The sequence below is a fragment of the Triturus cristatus genome, chromosome 8 (genome assembly GCF_964204655.1).
Source record: "Triturus cristatus chromosome 8, aTriCri1.1, whole genome shotgun sequence".
Classification (NCBI taxonomy): Eukaryota; Metazoa; Chordata; class Amphibia; order Caudata; family Salamandridae; genus Triturus; species Triturus cristatus.
Genome location: NC_140591.1, coordinates 727328167 through 727344973, shown reverse-complemented (window position 1 = coordinate 727344973; position 16807 = coordinate 727328167). Strand labels below are relative to the sequence as shown.

The following is a 16807-nucleotide window of genomic DNA, read 5'->3' as shown; positions in this document are numbered from 1 at the left end:
CGAACAGGGGAGGGGAAGATGGAACCCAGGGAAGGGAAACAATAGAGGGAAGGATGCGCTCAGGTAATCACTGGGGAGAATGATTGGAGCCTTTTAGGGGGGGCAGCCTCATTCGGGTCTAACGGAGTAGGAGAGGCCTGGTGCACACCTCTTGAATAAGGTAATAGGGGGTCGTCAAAGAGCTGTAAAGCTCTCAGACGAAGGGGAACCAGGCGAGAATGCTTTATCTGGGCAATGTGCTGGATTAGTGGCTGCCAGGTGTTGCTGAATTTAGGGTCTGTGTGGTTGATTCAGGCGGTAAGCAACTCCAGGGCTAAGACTTGCCATAAGCGGAGAAACCATAGGGCAATTGAAAGGGGGGGACAGGTTTCTTTCAATAGAGAACAATGGACTGTCATGCTGCCCCTAACATATTTATTATTAAACACCAGTCCGAGTGGGTTATGGCTACCAGTGTTGAAGGTCTGATGCCCAAAAGGGTTACTATCGGAGAGCCAGGGATAGGGAATCCAACTGTATCTTTGATATGGCTAAGGATTTCTTTCCAGAATAACGTCAGATTGGGACAAGACCATAAATGTGGAGGAGATCGCCTCTATCCCCCTAGCATCTCCAACAGGTTGGGGGAAAGCCCGGTACCATCTGCTGGATATGGGCAGGGTAAAATACCATTGTGTCATGAGCTTGTAGGCCGACTCGCGCTGTGGGATGCTTTGATAAATCTTGGAGATGTCTCGCCACAGCCGGTCCCAACCCGCCCGGGGAATCTCTTCACCAAGATCTGTATACCATTGTTTTTGATAACTATGAGGTTGGAGTTGTTGCGAGTGTTGTAGCACTTTGTAGGTGTGGGAGATCAGCCCTCTCGAGCACTCAAAGTTATGGACTAAAGTCTCGAAGGCGAGAGAGTAGCCAGTGTCGTAGTTGATAATATTGCATCTGCGCCGTGCTAGTGAGGTGGAATGATTATTTGCACTGGTCAAAGTTGAGAAATTTATCTCCCTGAAATAGTTCCTGGATTATGCGGCTTTCGCCTTATGTCCAGGAGCTAAAGGCTTGCGGTTGCAAAGCAGGGGAGAAAATGGGGTTGCGGGCTATGGGAGGAGGTCAGACCTCAAGATATTACCAGTTTGTCCCACATGTCTAGGACCGTTCTTGTGGGGGTGGCTATGTATGCACTACGGGGACAAGCTCCATGAGGAAGCCAGGCTAGGTCCCACAGAGGCCTACATGCGACCACCAGGTCCATATGGAACCAGTGCTTTTCGCTCTCCCGAACCACCCATTCCGAGATGTAGCAAAGGTGACAGGCTCAATAATATTCAAGGAGGTTGGGGCTTGCTAGCCCTGCTCGATCACGGGGCAACATCAGGACATTGTTAGAGAAACGCAGGTGAGATTTGCTCCAGATAATGTTGGTTGGATCCAGTTGGAGAGACTGGATATCAATATGCGGATTGGGGTAGGGAGGGCTTGGCATAAATATAATATCTTTGGGAGGAGTGACATTTTTACTGTGTTAATACGTCCTAACCAAGAAAGAGGGAGGTTACACCATCTATGGATCTCCTCCAGTATGGCGCATCTGTATCTCTGCCAGTTGGCTTGAGTCCAGGAGCAGAGCGAGGGGGTCAGGTCCAGGCTGAGATATCTTATCGTTGTCTCAGACCATTTCAGAGGGATCAGATTTTGTAGATTCATACCTCCTGGGTCGGTAGGGTGAGGTTAAGGGCATGGGATTTGGCTAGGCTAATCTCAAAGCCAGAGGCTTCCTCAAAAGAGAGCAAGAGTGTAGCTAATGCTGGGAGAGATGAGGCTGGAGTAGTTAGGGAGAGGAGGAGGTCATTCGCAAACAAGCAGATCTTGTGCTCGTATCCCCCAAGGGGAATGCCCGAGATGGCTGGTGAACGGCATATTGCAATTGTCAGAGGTTCCACCACCAGGGCATAAAGGAGTGGAGATAACGGACACCCCTTTCTGGTGCCTCAGAGTATGGGAGAGGTAAGATGGCCATTAAATCGAATATGTGTAGTCAGATCAATATAGGACCTAGTCCTATTCACTTCAAAACATCCCTGAGAAAGCGCCAGTCTACCCAGTCAAAGGCTTTCTCAGTGTATAATGACACCAGGCAGGCAGGTATGTCCCTACAGTGGACTATTTCAATCAGATGGGCTATGCAGATCAGAGCACTTTTAATTTGGTGCTCCCGCAAGTCTCTCCAGAGACTCCTGCCGACCAAACCATCCAGATATATAAATATATTTAAACCTTAATTTCTCACAAGCTTCTGGACGGATTCACACCAAATCACAAAAAGCCCAATCTGTGGACCAAGATCTAGCTCCCTGTCAAATTTGGGGTAAGTCCGTTCAGTAGTGTTTTCGGTAGCGCTTCTTGAAGAAGCTCATGGAAAATGCATGGGGACTATGTGTTTTGGGACCCCCTTTTTTCTCAGCCCCTGCTTGACAGATCACCCAAAACTTACCATCCACAAACTAGGCACAAACTAGCACTTTTTAGGTAGGTTTTGTGGAGATTCGTCAAACTGTGTCAAAGTTATTAGCAACACAAAAACGCATTTCCTATTGAAACTGTAACTATCCAATGGCGACGGCCACTGGGTGACATATATATATATATATATATATATATATATATATATATATATATATATATATATATATATATATATATATATATATATATATATATATATATATATATATATATATATATATATATAAAATTCACTGAAAAAATCATAGGTTTCAGGGACATTATAGTTAGAAATTTGCATTTAAAAAACCTTTGATATTCACTGAAAAAAACCCACAGGTTTCAGGAATGTCATAGTTAGTTGGATATTTCACCCGTGCAAAGCTAGAGAAATTTGACCGTTATAGTTAGTTGAGCTAACTATAACTTGCGCCCCCGCAATGCACTGCGGATGACATAACATATTACATCACTCATGACATGGTCAGTGACATCACTCATGACATCACTGATGACATCTCAAATTACATCACTGATGACATCACTGATGACATCATCCAGCGACCATGTGTTTCTGTAAAGTTTAAATATGTTTTATATATCTATACGCCAAGGTGTATTGAAGAATGAGTAGGTGTATAAGTGACTGAATAGATGATTTAGTAGGTGCGTGACTGACTGTATAAGTGAGTGATTAAATGTGTCTTACTGAATGCATGGGTTAGTGACTAAACTGTGTGAATGTCCGTATCAGTCAGTCTGTTGGTGTGTAAGCGGCTGCATGGGTTGGTGAGTAGCTACATGATTGTCTATATGTGTTATTGATTGGTTGTCTGAGTATTTGTATGGTTGCCTGAGTATCTGTGTGGGTGGGTGGGATGTGTGTGACTCCCTGCATGGATGTGTGAGTGGGTGATTCACTGGTTGTAGGGGTTCAAGAGTGCATCTGTGAGGGGCTGTATGGGTGGGTGAGTATATGTATGGCTGTGTTGGAGAATGAATGGATGTCTCAGTGGTACATGTGTGAGTAACTACATATGTGAAAGGAAGTATATCTGAGTGTTGGTGTATATAAATGACTATATGTGAGAGCGAGTGGTTGTGAGAGTGGCTGTGTGGATGAGTGTGAGCTTGTGTCAGTGATTGTATAAGAGAGTAAGTATTTGTTAGTATCTGTATGAATAAGTGAGGTGGTGTGTGTATAACTGTATAGGTGAGTAAACGGTAGTGTGGTTGATTCTTTGCATGACTGACTAGCTGTGTGAGTAACTCTATGGGTGAGTGGCGGTGTGTGAGTGTCTGTATGGGTGTATGAGTAAATATGATAATGGCTGTATTGATGAGTGACTGCATGTATGAGTGACTGTATGGGTGAATGAGTGGATATGTGTGTAGGCCTAGGAATCAGTGAGTGGGTATGTAGTAACTGGTATTGGTATGTCTATGGTTTCGAGAATGGTAGTCAGTATTTTAGAGTGGTGTATCAAAGGTTATATTAGGGTGTGTGGCGGTGCATCAGATTATCATGTGGATGATGTCATTAGTGATGTCATCAGTGATGACACTGACCATGTCATGAGGGATCTAATATGTGATGTCATCAGCAGTGTATTGCGGGGCAGTGAGTTATAGTTAGCTCAACTAAGTATAACAGCCAAATTTCGCTAGGTTTGTACATGTGAAATGTCCAACTAATTACAACGTCCCTGGTTTTTTCAGAGAATATCAAAGGTTTTTTAAATGCTAATTTCTAACTATAACGTCCCTGAAACCTATGGTTTTTTAAGTGAATATATATATATATATATATACATACATACATACATATATATATATTCACTTAAAAAACCATAGGTTTCACACATGTTATAGTTAGGTGGATATTTCACTCATAAAAAACCAATGAAATTCCACCGTTATAGTTAGTTCAGATAACTATAACTCGCGCGCCCGCAATCCACTGCTCATGACGTCACATATTACATCACTCATGACATGGTCAGTGGCATCACTCATGACATCACTCATGACATCATCCTTGTGATAGAGTGGCGGTCGCGCGAGTTATAGTTATCTGAACTAACTATAACGGGGGAATTTCATTGGTTTTTTACGAGTGAAATATCCACCTAACTATAACATGTGTGAAACCTATGGTTTTTTAAGTGAATTTGCAAGGTTTTTTAAATGCTAATTCCTAACTATAACGTGTGTGAAACCTATGGTTTTTTCAGTGAATTTGTAAGGTTTTTTAAATGCTAATTTATTTATGTATTATTATTTTTTTTCACCGTGCGCGCACGGTGCGCGCACCCCCGCGATTTAAAAAAAAAAAAAAGATTTTCTGCCTTCGGGGTCCTTCAGGGACCCCCTGACAAAGGCTAGGGGGTCAGGAACTCTCTACCCTCCCCCCTTTTCACGTTCGCCACCTTCCTTTTTTACTCTCGCACTGAAAACAAACAAAATGGCTGCCGACACTTCCTGATTTCGACCGATTCGAATGTTGACTAACGTAACCACCAATCAGAATTACGCTCGCGCACGTTAGGGTGCTCGCACGGTGCACGCACCCTGCGCGCGTATAGATATTGATATGCTTTTAAATGCTATTTTCTCAGGAAATACTGAACAGATTTACACCAGACCTGCAAAAGGCACTTCCTTGACCTTATGGCTACCTCTCTGCCAAATTTCAAGTAATTCTGTTCAGCCGTTCGGGCTGTAGTTGTGTCTAAAGGTCCTATGGAAAAATGCATGGGGAAAATGCGTTTTGGGACCCCCTTTTTTCTTGGCCCCCGCTTGACGAATCACCCCGAGACTTTCAGGGTAGGAGCTGAACGGAGCGCCCCATTAGTTTTGAAAATTTCGCAAGGATTCGTCAACCGGCGCCAAAGTTATTCAAAATAGAATTTTGAGATTTCCTATGGAAACACGGTCCTAACTATAACTATCTACTGGCAACCGCCAGTAGATAATATATATATATATATATTCACTGAAAAAACCATAGGTTTCACACACGTTATAGTTAGGAATTAGTATTTAAAAAACCTTGCAAATTCAGTGAAAAAACCATAGGTTTCACACATGTTATAGTTAGCTGGACATTTTACTGATAAAAAACCATTGAAATTCCCCCGTTATAGTTAGTGCAGGCAACTATAACTCACGCGACCGCAATCCTCTGCTGATGCTAATACTGTATTTAGACACTTATTTGCCCATGTCTTCTTCCATTAAATTTTAGCTATACATATATTACAATTATTTTTTTTTCATAAAGACACATATGTCATCAGCAGAGGATTGCGGTCGCGTGAGTTATAGTTGCCTGCACTAACTATAACGGGGGAATTTCAATGGTTTTTTATCAGTAAAATGTCCAGCTAACTATAACATGTGTGAAACCTATGGTTTTTTCACTGAATTTGCAAGGTTTTTTAAATGCTAATTCCTAACTATAACGTGTCTGAAACCTATGGTTTTTTCAGTGAATTTGTATGTTTTTTTAAATGCTAAGTTACTTTACGCCATTCGTGGCGTGCGCGCCCACTTAACGCAGTTCGTTCCGTGCGGGCACGGTGCGCTTCGCGCACCGTGCGCGCACAGTGAGCACGCGGTGCGCTTCGCGCACCGCGCGCCCACTTTACGCAGTTAGTGCCGTGCACGCATGGTGGGCACGTGCTGCGCTACGCGCACCGCGTGCCCACGTTACGCTAGATGGGCCATGAACGCACGATGCGCTTCGCGCACCGTGCGCACATGGAGGACATATGATGCGCATCGTTGTGACAGGTAATATTTTAGGTTTTCAGTAATGTGATAAGCCATGCACAAATGGTGCCCTTCAGGCACCATTTGCACATGAGGTGTGGAAAGTGTGGATAATTTTTTTTTTTTTGAATATTTTTTACCGTACGCGTACGGTAAGCGTAATCGGCGAAATTTTCGGAAAAATTAAAATTCCCTTTTTGGCCTTGGGGGATATTTGGGGACTCCCTCAACATGGCTAGGTGCTTGGGAGCTGTCTAAACAGCCCCTTTACATGTTTTTGCCCTTTGTTTTTCAACCCCCTCTCAGAGTGCGAGAGAGAAAATGGCGGCCGCAACTTCCTGGTTTCGACCGATTCGAATGTTTACTAAGATCTAACAGCCAATCAGATTCGCGCTCGCGCACGGCACCGTACGCGTACGGTAAGCTTACCGTAAGTGCACCGTAAGCGCACCGTAAGCTGCCACAGATATATATATTGATTTAAATGCTATCTTCTCAGGAACTACTGAACAGATTTACACCAGACCTACAAAAGGCACTTCCTTGACCTGAGGACTACCTCTCTGCCAAATTTCAAGTAACTCTGTTCAGCCGTTTGGGCTGTAGCTGTGTCTAAAGGTCCTATGGAAAAATGCATGGAAAAAACGCGTTTTGGGACCCCCCTTTTTTCTCAGCCCCCGCTTGACGAATCCCCCCGAGACTTTCAGGGTAGGAGCGGAGCGTAGCGCCCCATTAGTTTTGAAAATTTCGCGAGGATTCGTCGACCGGCGCCAAAGTTATTCCAAATAGAATGTTGCTGTTTTCCTATGGAAACAGGGTCCTAACTATAACTACCTACTGGCGACCGCCAGTAGGTAATATATATATATATATATATATATATATATATATATATATATATATATATATATATTTTTTTTTTTTTGGAAAACGTTGTGCCCATGCACAAGAGAGCACTCGAGACCAGCGCTGATGGGGGCACATTCAGGGTCAAATGCATTAAGATTTGCAGGACAATCATTGTGGCCATTGACATTGCGACACACTGCAAGTCCCAGAATTCAGTTGGGACTGACCTCACAGAGGATTGGCCCATTGGAGGGCGTGTTAGGTCAAATGAATGCAGGTGTGTCGGACTGCTAGCTGCGGTGTTGTACCAGGAAGAAGGGAGCCATTCCCGAAACGCGTCGTATTTTAAACACTGCAACTTTGCTGTACTCACCCTCTTGATGACAGCGGTTCTACCTGAATAAAGATGTGCCACCATCAGCGCTGGTCTCGAGTGCTCTCTTGTGCATGGGCACAACGTTTTCCCCCAAAAAAAATAAAAAATATATATATATATATATATATATATATATATATATATATATATATATATATATATATATATATATATATATATATATATATATATATGCATATATATATATGTATATTGGTTCAGGGACGTTATAGTTAGTTGGACATTTCACTCATACAAAAGCATAGAAATGTGGCCGTTATAGTTAATACAGCTAACTATAACTGGCGCCCCCGCAATGCACTGCTGATGACGTCCCATATTACATCATTCATGACATGGTCAGTGACATCACTGATGACATCTCAAATGACATCACTGATGACATCACCCAAGTTTAAATATGTTTTATATATATATATACCAAGGAGTATTGAAGAATGAGCGGGTGTATAAGTGTCTGGTTGGATGATTTAGTAGGTGCGTGACAGACTGTATAAGTGAGTGATTAAATATGTCTTACTGAATGCATGGGTTAGTGAGTGATACAGACATTCACAAAATTTAGTTTGTAAGTTGGTGTGTAAGCGGTTGCATGGCTTGGTGAGTAGCTAAATGAGGTTGTATGTGGGTTATTGATTGGTTGCCTGAGTATCTGTATGGGTGCCTGAGTGTCTGTGTGGGTAGGTGGGGGTGTGACTCTGTGCATAGCTGTGTGAGTGGATAATTCACTGGGTGTATGGTTTCAAGAGTGCATCTGTGAAGGGCTGTATGGGTGGGTGAGTGTGTGTATGGGTGTGTTGGTGAGCAAATGGATGCCTCAGTGGTACATGTGTGAGTAACTGAATAATGGCAAGGCAGTATATGTGAGGTTTGGAGAGTATAAATGACTATATGTGAGAGTGAGTGATTGTGAGAGTGGCTGTATGGATCAGTGTGTGCTTGTATCACTTATCGTATAAGAGTGTAAGTATGTGTTAGTATATGTTTGAATAAGTGAGGTGGTGTGTGTATAACTGTCTAGGTGAGTAAATGGGAGTGTAAATGGGAGTGTGATTGATTGTTTGCATTACTGACTAGGTGTGTGAGTAACTCTATGGATGAGTGGTGGTGTGTGAGTGTCTATATAGATATCTGAGTGCATATCATAATGCTGTATTGATGGTTGACTGCATGTATGAGTGACTGTATGGGTGAATGAGTGGATGTGTGTGTAGACCTAGGAATTAGTGAGTGGGTATGTACTAACTGGTATTGGTGTGTCTATAGTTTTGAAAATGGTAATCTGTATTTTAGAGTGGGTGTATCAAAGGTTATGTTAGGGTATGAGGAGGTGCATCAGATTATCACGTGGATGATGTTGTCAGTGATGTCATTTGAGATGTCATCAGTGATGTCACTGACCATGTCATGAATGATGTAATATGTAACGTCATCAGCAGTGCATTGCGGGGGCGCGAGTTATAGTTCGCTAAACTAACTATACCAGACGAATTTCTATGGTTTTGTACGAGGGAAACGTCTAACTAACTATAACATCCCTGAAACCTATTTTTTTCAGTGAATTTCTAAGATTTTTTAAATGCTAATTTCTAACTATAACATCCCTGAAACATGTGGTTTTTTCAGTGAAATTCTAAGGTAATTTCTAATGACACCTAGATAGGTAAGACATGTGCAGAAAGAGAAAGAAAGGCACAAAAAGAAGCCAGAGGAGTGCAGAAAAAAACAAAAGAAGTACAGAAAAAGGCTAGAAAATTGCAGAAAAAAGCAAGAGAGGTGCAAAAAGAGGAAGAAAGGTGCAGAAAGAAACAGGAAAAGTGATGAAAGAAGACAGAGAGGTGAAGAAAAAAGTAAGAGAAGTGCGGAAAGAAGCAAGAGAGGCACAGAAAGAAGCAAGAGAGTTGCAAAAAAGAAGAGTGAGGTGCAGAAAGAGGGAAGAGAGGTCCAGAAAGAGGAAGAAGGGTACAAAAAGAGGCAAGAAAAATGCAGAAAAAGTAAGAAAAGTGCAGAAAGAAGCAAGAGAAGCGCAGAAAGTAACAGGAGAGGTGCAGAAAGAAGCAAGAGAGGTGCAGAAAGAGGCAAGAGAGGTGCAGAATGAGGCAAGAGAAGTGCAGAAAGAGGCAAGAGAGGTGCAGAAAGCGGCAAGAGTGGAGTAGAAGGCCAAGAGAGGTGCAGATAGAGGCAAGAAAAATGCAGAAAAAGGAAGGGAAGTGCAGAAAGAAGCAAGAGAAGCACAGAAAGAAACAGGAGAGGTGTAGAAAGAAGCAAGAAAGGTGCAGAAAGAAGAGAGCGAGGTGCAGAAAGAGGCAAGAGAGGTGCAGAAAGAGGCAAGAGTGGAGTAGAAGGCCAAGAGAGGTGCAGATAGAGGCAGGAGAGGTGTAGAGGCAAGAGAGGTACAGAAAGAGGCAAGATAGGTGTAGAAAGAGATAAGACTGGTGCAGAAAGAGGCGATAGATGTGCATAAAGAGGTACAAGAGGTACAGAAAGAGGCAAGAGAGGTGCATAAAGAGGCAAGAGAGGTGCAGAAAGAAGAGAGTGGGCTGCAGAAAGAGGGAAGAGAGGTGTAGAAAGAGGCAAGAGAGGTGCAGAAAGAAGAGAGTGAGCAGCAGAAAGAGGGAAGAGAGGTGCGGAAAGAGGCAAGAGAGATGCAGAAAGTAGAGAGTGAGCTACAGACAGAGGCAAGAGAGGCACAGAAAGAGGCAAGAGAGGTACCGAAAGAAGAGAGTGAGCGGCAGAAAGAGGGAAGAGAGGTGCAGAAAGAGGCAAGAGAGGTGCAGAAAGAAGAGAGTGAGCTACAGAAAGAGGCAAGAGAGGCACAGAAAGAGGCAAGAGAGGTACCAAAAGAAGAGAGTGAGCTGCAGAAATAGGCAAGAGAAGTGCAGACAGAGGCAAGAGGGGTGCAGAAAGAGGCAAGAGGGGTGCTGAAAGGGGCAAGAGAGGTGCAGAAAGATGCAAGAGAGGTGTAGAAAGAGGCAAGAGTGGTACAGAAGGAGGCAAGAGATGTGCAGAAAGAGGCAAGAGAGGTGCAGAAAGAGGCAAGAGAGGTGCAGAAAGAAGAGAGTGCACTGCAGAAAGAGGCAAGAGAGGTTTAGAAAGAGGCAAGAGACGTGCAGAAAGAGACAAGAGACAACTAGATTGCTAACATTCTATATTTATTACAAATGTGTGGCATGCCTGACATCATCTTGATGTAATGAAAACTGTAATACCTAAAGCATTTCCTTTAGAAATGATAGAAATGAGAGGGTCTTATTTGCATAGAAATTATGGTTAGTGCTCTAAAAAACTAAAATGAGGACATATTTTCTGAGTTTTCAAATAGCGACAAAGCACTTTTTAAAATATTTGATATTTTTATGTTTTTTTATCCAGTTGACCACTTCAATAAATGTTACGCTTTGGGTAGAGAATGTGGTGTTACTTCCAGAGCTGCAGACTTTGCAACTGGGGAACCAAGTTGGAGTTTCTGCTTCAGCTCGACATTCTGTGATTCTCGTCAATTCACTTAATCTCCCCATGCATACAACCAAAATTAGTTTGTCCTTGTATGATATAACCAATGCTCATGTAAAGCACTCCAATATCTGACCAGCCTGCACTATATAAAACTGCAAAAAAGCAAAGGATAAAAAGTGTTTTCCACAAATCTGTCATTGGGCTATATGTGGGCTGCATCTGGGTGATATTTGTGCTACATTTGGGCTCCTTTTTCTCTGGTGGCCTTCTTGGGAGACTTCAATTAAATTCATTAAACTTTATTCAATCTGATTTATAAACATAGATAATAAGAGTGTACTCGGTTCAGAGCAACTTCAGGTTAACAGAATAGTAAAGTTCAATGTTTCGCAAGATCAATCTCATGTACTTCGTGCAAAATACACAGTAAGGGGTCCAAGTAAGAGCAACTCTCCAATACCTGACCAGTCTGCACTATATAAAATTGCAAACAAACAAAACATAAAAAGTGTTTTGCAAACTTCTGTCATTGGGCTATATGTGGCTACATCTGGGTGATATTTGTGCTACAGTTGGGCTCTTTTTTCTCTGTTGACCATCTTGGGAGACTTATTTGTTATCAAGTTTCCTAATTTCCTCATTTACTGCAGTCTCCTCAGTAGGAAATGCTTTCAGTTTTTTACTTTGATTTCATCAAGAAGGCATTCCGATGTGTCACATATTTGCCATCAATTCAGAATGTTAGCTCTCTAGTTGTTCATTAGATCACTGTAGTAAAGCTGCTGCTCACCAGGGAGTTAACTGGAAGTCTACTGCTGATATTAAAAGTGATTTTTTAATGAAATAGAAGAAGATTTGAGATCTCACTTAAAACATGTCCTAATTTGTCTTTCAATAGCACTAACCATAATTTCTATGACAAAATAAACCCCCTCATTTTGTTCCTTTTTAAATTAAATGTTGTAAGTGTTACCAGTTTATTCCAATCAAGATGACTTCAGGTGTGCCATACTTTTGCCATAAGTAAGACTGTTAGCGCTCTAGTAGTTCTTTAGAACACTCTGGGAAGCTGCAGTAGAACACAAAGGAATTAACTGACAGTCTCTGCCCTTGTTGGATGTACATGTTTTACTGATAATGTCAGACTTCATTCTCACATGACTGAGAAAGATAATGTGAATTTACAGAAAATATGCTCTCATTTTAGCTTCTGGAGCACCTTCCAAACCTCTATGGGACAAGCATGAGAAAATAGTTTTCTCTTAAACATGATTCATGATATCCCAGCAGAAGGTTTTTCACAGGGTAAAATCCCCTTAGAACACACCACAATTCCTAAAATGTGTATGGTACCATCAACAAATGAATTATAATGGAACTAAAGTCTGTTATCACCCTTTATAGTTTGCCTTTTTTTGACCCTCAAAGTCTTCTATTCACTACAATGCATTTCAATCGGCTGCTATCATGTATATTGGTCCCAAGATGGTTGCCAGCAATTCCATGATGAAGTGCTGACAGCCAATCAGATCTAACAAAGATATTTTTTTATTTTTGAATTTCTTAGAAACTACTGAACGGATTGACACCATTTAAAAAACAGGTCGCTTTCTGAACCAAGAGCTATCTTTTTGCCAAATGTGGTGTAATTCCGTTCAGCAGTTCGGGCCGTGTCTAAAGATTCCTATGGAAATTACCATGGGGAAAATGCGTTTTGGGACCCCCTTTTTTCTCGGCCCCCGCTTGATGAATCACTCCGAAACTTTTAAGACAGGAGCTGACGGGAGCGGGCCATTAGTTTTGAATTTTTTTTGAAGATTCGTCAAATGGCGCCAAAGATATTGGCAAAAGAAAAACACTTTTTGAATAGAAACAAGGTCCTAACTATAACTACTATAACTACCTACTGGTGACCGCCAGTGGGTAATGTGTATATGTATATATATATATATATATATATATATATATATATATATATATATATATATATATATATATATATATATATATATTACCTACTGGCGGTCGCCAGTAGGTAGTTATAGTTAGGACCACGTTTCCATAGGAAAACCTCAACATTCTATTTTGAATAACTTTGGCGCCGGTCGACGAATCCTCGCGAATTTCTCAAAATAGGTGGGGCGCTACGCTCCGCTCCTACCCTGAAAGTCTCGGGGGGATTCGTCAAGTGGGGGCTGAGATAAAAGGGGGGTCCCAAAACGCGTTTTTCCCATGCATTTTTCCATAGGACCTTTAGAACGAGCTACAGCCCGAACGGCTGAACAGAATTACTAGAAATTTGGCAGAGAGGTAGTCCCTAGGTCAAGGAAGTGCCTTTTGTAGGTTTGGTGTAAATCTGTTCAGTAGATTCTGAGAAAATAGCCTTTAAATCAATATATATATCTGAGCCCGCTTACGGTCCGCTTACCGTACGCTTACCGTACGCTTACCGTAAGCTTACGGTGGCGTGCGCAAGCGCGATTCTGATTGGCTCTTAGATCTTAGTAAACATTCGAATCGGCCGAAACCAGGAAGCGGCGTCCGCCATTTTGTCTCTCGCACTGAGTGTTGTTTATCAAACATGATGGCCAAAAACATGTTACGGGGCTGTTTTGACAACTCCCTCCCACATAGTCATGTTGAGGGAGTCCCCAAACATCCCCCAAGAGCAAAAACGGTTTTATTTTTTTTTCGGCAATTTCGCGGGGTACGCTTACCGTACGCTTACCGTAAGCTTACCGTACGCTTACGGTAAAAAAATAAAAATAAAAAAAACACTATCCACACTTACCCCACCCCTTGTGCTTTTGGTGGCCGCAGGCCACCAAATGTGCAGGGCTTATTAATAGAGAAAAAAAACGTAATTTTGGCAACATGAAATTATAAAATCGAAATAAAAAAAACACTATCCACATTGACCTCACCCTCTGTGCTTTTGGTGGCCGAAGGCCACCAAATGTACAGGGCTTATTAAAGTTGATAAAAACCGTGCACGGAACGAACTGCGTTAAGTGGGCGCGCACGCCACAAATGGCGTAAAGTAACTTAGCATTTAAAAAACCGTACAAATTCACTGAAAAAACCATAGGTTTCACACACGTTATAGTTAGGAAATAGCATTTAAAAAACCTTGCTAATTCACTGAAAAAACCATAGGTTTCACACATGTTATAGTTAGCTGGACATTTTACTGATAAAAAACCAATGAAATTCCCCCGTTATAGTTACTGTAGGCAACTATAACTCACGCGACCGTAATCCTCTGCTGATGACATATGTGTCTTTATGAAAAAAAAATATTTGTAATATATGTATAGCTAAAATTTAATGGAAGAAGATATGGGCAAATAAGTGTCTAAATACAGTATTAGCATCAGCAGAGGATTACGGTCGCGTGAGTTATAGTTGCCTACAGTAACTATAACGGGGGAATTTCATTGGTTTTTTATCAGTAAAATGTCCAGCTAACTATAACATGTGTGAAACCTATGGTTTTTTCAGTGAATATATATATATATAATGGCGTGTGTCTCTACTGCCTAAGTCCTATGACATCAAGCATTCCTTACCCAGCAGGATTTGTCAGCTGTCTTGTACCTCCATTGTAGCCGTGAAAATGAACCTGTAATATTGCAGCATGAATATAATTTGCTGTTTTTGTACTTTCAATGACACATCCTAACTTGTTGTTGGTATCTGCTGCCTGTATGAATCAAACATTAGTCAATTCTAAGTATATAATGTCCATCAATTGTGTGCACCATTACTTTTTTTTGTAGCCAGCTGACACCAGGATCTGCATTAACAATGATTTTAAGCAAAGCTTACCAAACCATTGCATACCTCTGAATTCAAGATCAGTGTAGAACAACCAATAATTCTCAATGGTCTTTTAACAGGAATTACCTGACTCTTCATGAGTTACGGGTGGTTCACAATTACTAAGGACACATTTTCCAGGTCATACCTGGATGACTTTGTCCCAGTAAATGTGATGGAATTAGAGTTGTACATGCAAACATTGGAGCAGTAGCACCGATTTCCAAATGTCATTTGCTGTGCACATGGGTATACTGAGAGCCAGCGTGTGATCCCCTATAACACCTGAACTTAGTATCGCTGGCACTCCTATTTTCAGTAATACTCTGTGTGGTATTACTATCTCCTTTAGCCAAGGTTCTCTTAATGTAGGCCTTAGTGTTCATACGCTGCTAGGAATCAGTGTTATTCATTTCAACTAATTTTGAAGATGCCTAGAAATATTTAGATAATGCAGGGTTAAGATTAAATAACCCTGCATTTTTCAGTTCAGAATTGGAGCACAGCTGAGGTCACAGAAAGAGCTTCTTAAACTCAAAGAAGTTTATGGAGTAGGCGAGAAGTGTGTACTGGATGTCCTAAGAGTATGTCGCAAAAACGTGACCACAAAATTGCACATCAACGTTTTGCAAATGGAATTTGATTTTGTGGAACTACCTATGCACTAATAGGCCATGTCCTAATATCACCATTTCCAGGGTGTAGCAGGATTGCCTGCATAAGCAATATTAATTAGGCAGGTCACAATTCGCCACCACCTGCGATTGGCTACAGACACATGGATGCTGCCCTGTAGGCGACGGCAGACCACCATCCTTGTGTTTTCCGTTGAATGGAAAACTGTTTTTTTTTAAAGATCGAAGGTTCCCTAAGGCGTGCAGTGGCCCTTTAAAAAAAATATATATTTTAATGTGGAAAAATATCAGGGAAACAAGCAGTGGTCTCCTGGACCCTTCCCCTTTGTGAATCAGCTACCTCCTACTTTGAGGTGTCAGTAACTGTTCAATGGTTTGAGAATGCAATTGTAAATGCAAACCATTGATACATAGCATGTCAAACCACAAATTGGAAGGAACATCCCTTTACTCCTCTTCCACAATGTGATTCGGTATGGTTAACAAGACTAATTTTAAAAGTCGGAAACGTTTCCTGACTAGAAAACTGGGGGGCATATTATCAAGGGTTGGCGCTTGCATTTTTATCGCCGGCTATCTCTGGAATTTATCGCCCGGTTAGCGCGCTATCAACAACGCGCATCGCTGAGGCGATAAAAATTCCAGAGATAGTGTGGATATCACCGTTTTCCATGGTGGAAAACGGCGATATCCTGGATGATAGGGCCTGTGGTCTTAGCCACACAATCCACCCCCCATGTTAGGTATGCCTTAGTCAGGAATTTAACAGACGTTAAATTCCTGCGTTAAGGCATACATAAGGTGATTTTAAATATCGCTAACCGTCGTTGTCAATATGACGAAGCTGGGTTAGCGATATTTTCCCAAGGGAGTCTTGTCAGGCACGCCTCCTTTGCATCTCATTAGCGATGTGATTGGAGGCGTGCTGACAAGGGGCGCAATTGCCAATAAACTGTTGCTAATAGATGTTAGCGACAGCTTGCTGATAGGGCGATAAAAATATCACCACTTTAGCGGCAAAAAGTGCCGCTAAAGCGGCGATATTGCCCTTGATGATATGCCCCTCGGTTTTGTACATAGTACATAGACATTTTCTGGTAGCAAGCCCACTGATTTTGCAAATCATAGCGCTTGTGATCACAAAAATCAGTTCATACATCTGGTTCTATATTCGGTGAAGTACTGATTGGTTATCTGTCCCACATCGGTTTCTTAAACTCATTCAAAACACCTTTTCATTCTCCAGGACAAATCCAAGGTGAGCATTGTATATTAGCTTAGCTGACATTGGTATGATAAGGCAGAGCATCCCTACATTCTGCAGAGTGGACTTAGTTTTCGTTTCAAAATACATTTAGCTCAGAAGCCAATTTATTTC

The 16807-nt window shown here is 41.7% G+C and overlaps 1 protein-coding gene across 2 annotated transcripts in view; it reads left to right on the top strand.

The window, feature by feature from the left end:
* The window catches only part of GPC6 (glypican 6), a 3429025-nt gene that overhangs the window by 654293 nt on the left and 2757925 nt on the right, over positions 1–16807 (top strand). The window lies entirely within an intron of this gene.